Here is a 7,762-nt window from a genome sequence, read left to right as displayed (position 1 = left end):
GGCTTGCATGCTTCAGTGAGGTTCAGAGCTATGCTGATGGGTATCCCAAGCCAGACATGTCTCAGCTCAGAAGCCAGACCAACTGTGTCCACCAATCATCAATTATGATGAGAGGGAATAAACAGAAATCCATACCAGATCAGTTGTCACTCGGGTCAACAAGGACCGGGTCAGATGCTATAGCCCCTGGGAGTCTGGTGACAAATGGGCTACAGGCTCAGCAGACCCTGTTGAGGAACAAGGACAGGCTGCTGCAAAGCTACTGGTACGATGGAAACACAAAGCTTGGACTTTCTCTTAAAATAGAGAAATTATGAAATGTTATTATGAAGCAAACCCAACAGCACATGCTTTTAAAAAAAAAGAATGATGGAAATTTGGAAAAGGAAACACCTAAGTAGTTATATAACTGAACATGACCAGAGAAGGTTTATCATCCAGAGTAAAGTGTTTTCAGAACTGGAATTGCAAGAACTAGAAAAGTGGCAAAATCAACACAGAACAATGACCATAATGTGGAAGACAAACGGAGGATAAAAGTAGACACAATAGTGGAAGAAAATATATCAATAGGGGAACAACTTATAGAACAACCCAAAAATTATGAGTTGACAGAACGGCAAACATCACTGAGGGGAAAAATATTAGCCAGAACACAGAAAGGCAAAGGCTTCCCAATTTGCGCCAATTACAAAGTAAACCAATAAAAGATCTAGTGAATGATGCAAATGTTGTCATCAGAACAATCCTGACCAACACGCTAAGGAAACAAACCAGCTCATGTAGAGCCTAGGTAACATAATAACCATGGAACTTGGTTACAAGCCACAAAAAAAAACCTAGGAAAAAAAACACTAAAGGAAACAAATCAGAAAACTCATGGCACTCCAAATGGAAAATTCAGCTGGAAAGAAAAATTAGCAAATTATGCGCACACATAGCAACTTAAAACACTTAAAAGACTCAAAACTTTAAAAGTAAAAGCCAGACTATGTGAAATATATGACCAAGAAAGGAAAACAATTATTGAAACTATGGAAGAATTAAAAGAGCAGGTAACACCTACAGCAAAGAAAACTGAAAGATATGATGGACACTTGAAACAACATAGAGAAAACACAGAATTTCAGAATAACCAATGATTAGTCTATACATCACTAGGAGAAATTGCAGGGCAAAAGATTTCAGACCCTGATGATGCTCTAAAATTTTGCAAACAAATGTAGAAAAGCCCAACTAGACATAACAAAAACACTTCATGGATTAAAGACATTTGTAAAGAAACTGAACAAAAACAAATGGATGATATTGTAATAACAACTGAAATGATTAAGAGGCAAATAAAGGCTGTGAGAAATTGGAGTGTACCTGGTCCAGATGAGCTACATGGATTTTCATTGAAGCATTTAACAAGTCTCTGTCAATGTATAGCAGGGCAATTTAACCACTTACTCCAAAATTCTACAACTGAAGACTGAATGACAACAGGCCACACATTTCTGATAATAAAAGATCATCAAAAGGGCAATGAACCCAGTGATTATCGACCAATTACATGCCTTCCAACTATATTCAAACTTCTCACAGGAGTACTTGCAAGATCAATATATAATTACTTAACTGAGAACTCCCTATACCCAACTGAACAGAAAGGGAACTTTAAAAAGTCAAGAAGCGTAAAAGATCAGAGACCAGCAATGCATTACAATTAAAATATAATTTCCATAACCTCAAAAAACAGGTGATCTATAGTAAAACATTAACTTCCATGTTAACATCTTCTTTTAAGACACCTAATAACACAGTAAACAAGCACGGATAAAGCATAGGCCAAAAGCCATTATTGCATCATTAAAGGTTCAATTTCATAACGTTAGGCCAGGGCAACTAGTAGCCCCACAAGGATAGGAGGCTAAGGTATGATATTACAGCAGCACAATATTTAGCCACTTTGAGAGTGACATCTGGGACTTTGGAAACAGCAAAGTTATATAGAAATTTGTATTTCTCCCAGGAAATTTCTGTAGAATGGACAGTAGAAAAGACCTTCGTAGATCTTGATAAAATCATGTCCATAATGTCTTACTTCCAAAGAGCTGATAAAACCACAAATGTATTAATGCGCCACTTACAGATGATAGAAAGCTTTTAAATTTTTTAAAAAATTAATATGAAGGGGAAAAGTATCCATTTTACACAAAAATGACAAACACAAGCCCTGGCATTCCAACTTTGTTACAGCACTTTATTGACCAAATTAATTGTGCCAGTTCATATGCCATTTCAAAACTATGCACAGCTGCCCTCTATGTTTCTAAGACATTTCACTAAGTCACTGATGTGGATTAGTGTTTCATTAACAGCACACACTTTAATAACCCTTTGTCATACAATCATGGTGGTAAAAGGAGAACAAAAAAGTAGATTTGTTTTCCAAAGCACATTGAAAGAATAGAGCAGTGATTCTAATCTACAATAACTTATTTAGTTTTCTTTCCCACCTTATCTCAAGGGGTTAGTGTCAGATCAGACATAGATGAACTAGTAATGGTTTATTCAGAAGGGGGAGGGCAGGTTTCAAGATCGTATGTACTCACTATCAGGTGCAGAAGGCTCATAGAAAGCTTTCCACTACTTCTTATGTATCTAGAGAAAATGCTCATATCCCCTCCTACTCCTTCCTCATGAGGAAACTGTTACTAATCTCATAAATACAGTATGTGAATGAATAACAAATGACCTTTGACTGGATCACTAAGTAGGTTCACTTACTTTCCTCATAGCAACCCAGGGAAGCAAGTGAATCTTTCAAAGAAGAGTTTGGTTAAGAAGTTGACCCTTTCGTCGCTGCTTAGAAATAGAATAAAGCCTTACTTTGTTTACACACAATGCTTCAAGATCATTCTTATCCATTCTACCTTTTAAAAAAGTTTGCCCTTTAGTCTATTTGTCACACTGGAACATGACCAACATAGAGTACGTAAGATATAATGTGACTGTAAGGGCCTGAAGATGTGGTGAAAATATGGGCTCACTTCTCAGTGAATCCAACTGAATTATATAATAATTTTAATTGGCAAGAAATTCAGGGGGCAAAAAACCCTGGTCTACACTAAGGCGAACTCTGGAATGGGGAAAAAAACCATTGGAACCAGTGGGCCAAGTTCTCTTGCGTAAAGTTACAGTGCTGTGATCCAAATGCAATTTTTGACAATTAAAGTCTTTAGCCCCTATCCCTAGGCTTCCAATGACCTCCCCAGATGGAAAAGGAATACCAGGGAGCCTTGGAACCTGAAAAACGGGAGGGGGTACGGGAAACTTTAAATTAGTTTAATTTGTTTGTTTGTTTGTTCAATTTGGTTACTGCCGATCTAGTGGCATGCCACTACTCTGTGTGGTTGACACAGATAAAAAACATATAAAAGTATCAAAATCCCTTTCTGTCAAACATATAAACAAGACAACAACAAAAAAGCCCAGCAGCAATGGCAGCCACATTAAAATGTAACATATATTAGGCTGTTATGAGAGGACAATATCATGAAGAGATTCTCTGAATAGGTATGTTTTTATTAGTTTTCTAAATGCTAAGTGGGAAACGGCCTGGTGCATCTCCCCTGACAGGGTGCTCCATAAAATAGCAACCAACGCTCAATTCCTAGTCATAGATTTCCAAGCCTCTCTCAGGGTATCATCCTACAGCATCAGAACTTGGGAGGAGAGAGTGGTGTGGGTGGACAATTTCACAGAGAGGCACTTCTGCAGAATGAAATATTATTGGTGCAGGATGATGACTTCTTCTGGTTTGGAGTACGATTTTAGGTAAACAGGATTTTGGCCAATGTGTCTCTCTGCAGACCACAAAGAGAAGCAATGTCCCCTGTTCCCTGATTGAGGCCAATCTGCCACCTCAATCATATTCAGAGCTTCAAAATAATGCATTAGATACATACTGCATAATGTGTTCATACTGAAATCATTAATTTCTATTTAATTAGGTGAATGCATCTCAACTTTTAAAAAGTAAAGCTTTGGAAGTGCTATTAAAATGCTAAAAACATTATTTTCCCCAATGTTATTTCTTGGATGCATCAGCCATCTTGCCCTCCTGCTAGTCCAAACATGCTTATTTTTATGTTAACATGTGAGATGTAATTCATTATTTCCAGGCTCAGCAATATGGTTTACTTGTTTCATGTTTCACTACAATTCCACAAAAACAATTCTGCGACCATATTAGATAAGTATGCTGGTATTGGTGGGATAAAACATGTGTTACCTTCCCAGAAATGTATGTAATTCCTGTAAATTTTAATGTGCCACTCTGTGTAATTACCTGGGCATCAGATTTCACATTTTGAATGCCACCATTTTGTTGTTCTGTGGTTCCAAACACATCTGAACTGTTCCTCCATTTTAAACTTTGTCCCATCATCAGTATTTAAATTCTCTGTTGCCTCTTACCAACATCACCATGTAAGACATTATTTATGAAAGGTAATGGAAATTCTCCATGGCTGTGAATGCAAGGAGGATGCTTGGGTGAAAAAACTTTGGGAATTTAAGAAGCACTTAGTTGCTGCATTAGGCCATTTAGGATGTTTCAGCTTCTCAATTGACTGTAATTCCAATCTGCTCAAGTGCCCTGTTAATGACCTTCCATCTCACAGTGAGCTCAGGAATTCAGTGTTTATACTTTTCTTTTCTTTTTCTATCCTTTTTTCCCCTCCCTCTTCCCCCCTTTTTAAAACTATACTTGAAACAGACTGAAGGACGGATTCTTTTCATTTTGTCTTAACTGTTGTGGAAAGGTGCAAACTGTTCATGCTTTTACCAAGGGGGAAGAGAGAGAGATTGAGAGGGGCACTGGGTTTTATACCTCTTCATGAACACAATCATTGGCAAAATAAAGCTAAAGCCAGCAGATCACAATAGAAGAAAATCACATTACAGCTACATATCCAGCTTTTGCTCACAGTCCCAGGTAGTAACATTTCCACTCAATCTTTCTGCACAGCTGTCCCTTCTGTCTGCAAATTTAAAAGCACAATCCTACAAGTTGGGAGGTTTGGAAGGTTAGGAAGGATTGTTTATTTAATATTTATTCATTGTTTGCTTTTACATCCCATATTTCTTTCAGTGAGCTCAAGGAAGCGTATGTGAGGCTTTACACCTTCCTCACAACAACCCTGTGAGATAGGCCAGGCTGAGAGTGTGTGATTAACCAGAAGTCTCTCAATGAGCTTCATCCATGGCCAAGTGAAGAGTCACACTACATTGTCCTGAGTTCTGATCCAACACACTGAACAGAAATGCTGTTTTCCCGACAGAACCTTCTCCTATTGGCTGATCTCCGAGATCCACAAAATGAATGACCTTCCAGTAGAAATATGTGCTAGATAACATCTGCTAGCAAGAGAAGAATAGAAAAGAGGCAGGGTGACAGAAGATGAGAAGGTCTGGAAAAATATGGGACTGATCCAAAGTCCCTCCAGACCAGGGACACAGTTCCAAATGATGGCACAAACCTAGGGCAAGGGGAGGGTAGTCTTAAGCAATTTCCAATGTTCCTTGGTTGCGAGGGGTGGAATTCAACACAACTTTAGCATGTCTATCTTTCCTTGGCTCTCTTAGAGGGCTAGGACTGCACAGCAAGACTGCTATAGTAGGCAAACAGTGGGTGCAATTAAACAATGCAAAACTATTCTTGTCTAGAGTTACCATTATAGTTTTACTGGGCTACATGGATAAGCCAGTGTTTCATTTGAATTTTCCACTTACCAGGCCAAAATACCTTGAGATGACCCCTTCCACCCTTCCCTCTACAGAAATCTTTTAAACATTCTAAAATGTGTCAAGGACATGTGTACCACTTGATCTTTATATCAGATGTGTTGATGTTGAAATACTTTGCCTGATTGACACGTTTTTGTCAATGCACATAATTTCATCATACAACGAACTGGAGCACCACATTTAAAGTGAGGACCTGATACACTGTGGTGTATGGCTACCATGTACCATATGCCGTATCCATCCAATAACTGCTGCTGATTACATTCACCAGCTTGTAAGAGAAATTACATTGTATCCAGTAGGTTTGCCAGAGCAGCAACACCCCATTCCTCATATTTCATTGCCCAAATCTGCCACCAACAGGCAGACATTTATGACTTCATGGGGTGACAACCCCAAAGACAGCCTAGAGGCAAGTGCAGGGAACAATTGAGAAAGGAAGCCATCCTGGCACGGAGCTGTGCATTAAAAATAAAAATAAAAAATAAGACAAAAACATTGTGGTCCCTTAAAGTTTAATGGCTATATTTTAATGTGAGCATTCATGCACAAGTCTACTTCCTCAGACAGTGTCTTTCAGGTGCTGCAATGTTTTTTTCTTCTTTATTAACTTTTATTTTTCTTTAGTTTTTGGCTTGATATGCTAGCACAGACTAATGTGGCTGTTGTCAGAAGGCCCACATGATTCTAATGTTCCACTTCCTACCTTGCTACAAATAGCAGGATGGGCCCCATGCTGGCATGCGAAAAAGGCAGGAGTGAGAAGAGGAGACTGGAGAAATAGCCAGAATGTAAACTCATTCTTCTTCCATCTGGAGTAAAAGAAACACAAACACCTTATACTAAGCCAGTGAGCAAAATGGGAATGCAGCGAGATGGGTGCTCAAGCTTTGAAACTTCCTCACACCCAAAGATCAAACTTTTTCCTCATCCAGCACCATTCATCATGAGATCTGGCTCCTCACCTAGGCTCCATAGCAGTTCCATGAGACTCCAACTGGTACCCTGAGACCTATTCTTCACCAAGTCTTAATTCAAGTTTGCAACTTCCTCTTTACCCACAGAATCTGGTCTGCAAACATGTCAGTTCCTTAAGGAGATGATCTTCCCAAACTCTTATTCCAGCTCAGCATCAATGTCATCTGATACACAGACAAGACAATATTACTCCTTTGAAATTTAGCAAAATGAATGGAAGCTTGTACATTATTGAAATGCATTTGCATCATTTATTCTGTTGAAAATATTGATTAATGTACATTGTTCTCTCTCTAACTATATCATTCCTACAAATAACATTAGTTGAATGTATACCTGGCAGAAAGCCACACCTTTAGAATACAGTACTATGTAAAAGGTCTCCTCCTTCGTAAGCAGGCATTGTATTTTGTCACATGTAAATCAGCCCCCATTGGTTTATCTTTCAGTTGACTCCCATGAGAACATGCCACATAATAAAACTGATGTGTTTTTTTAAGAAAAAGTTGCATTGCTATTTTCATGGCAGCAAAGTGTTTGCACATATTATCTCTAACTCACCAGGGAAATCCTCGACCAAATCATTCTCATACTAGAATTTGTAAATGAATAAGGTTGTCAGGGAGATAGAAGAAGGAAGAAGATGGATGCCGGAGAAATACAATAAATAATAAATCTGGTACAAACCAAGAAGACAAATCAATGTCAGTGGCTACAAATTTTATATCCACCAGCTGCTGATTTTTAAGATTTGATATTTTATTTCAGTGGCTACAGACTCAGCTCCTTTTGTGGGACCTCTAATAATATGGAGTTTCTCTTTTTTTGTTAACCTGCTTTAGTAATAACTTTTTTTAATTTGAAAACTAGGATTTTAGAACTTTGGCTCTCAAATGTTTTACAGGCTTTAGATTTTGTAGGTATGCAAAAATAAAATAATCAAAATTAATTAAACCATTGAAGTAACTAAGCTGTCTGGATCCCACCT

General features: G+C 38.2%; 1 long non-coding RNA gene across 1 annotated transcript; it reads right to left on the bottom strand.

Annotated features, from left to right (window-relative positions):
* Positions 1 to 490: 490 nt before the first annotated feature.
* LOC144588731 (uncharacterized) lies at positions 491 to 7,229 on the bottom strand. Its single transcript, XR_013544416.1, has 2 exons — positions 6,762 to 7,229; positions 491 to 6,608 (listed from the first exon to the last, which is right to left on the bottom strand). It is a non-coding gene; the product is annotated as an uncharacterized LOC144588731 (long non-coding RNA).
* Positions 7,230 to 7,762: the final 533 nt, after the last annotated feature.

Source organism: Pogona vitticeps, chromosome 1, assembly GCF_051106095.1.
Source record: "Pogona vitticeps strain Pit_001003342236 chromosome 1, PviZW2.1, whole genome shotgun sequence".
NCBI lineage: Eukaryota > Metazoa > Chordata > Lepidosauria > Squamata > Agamidae > Pogona > Pogona vitticeps.
The sequence above is the reverse complement of the archived record's forward strand: the minus strand, read 5'-3'. Positions and strand labels throughout refer to the sequence as shown.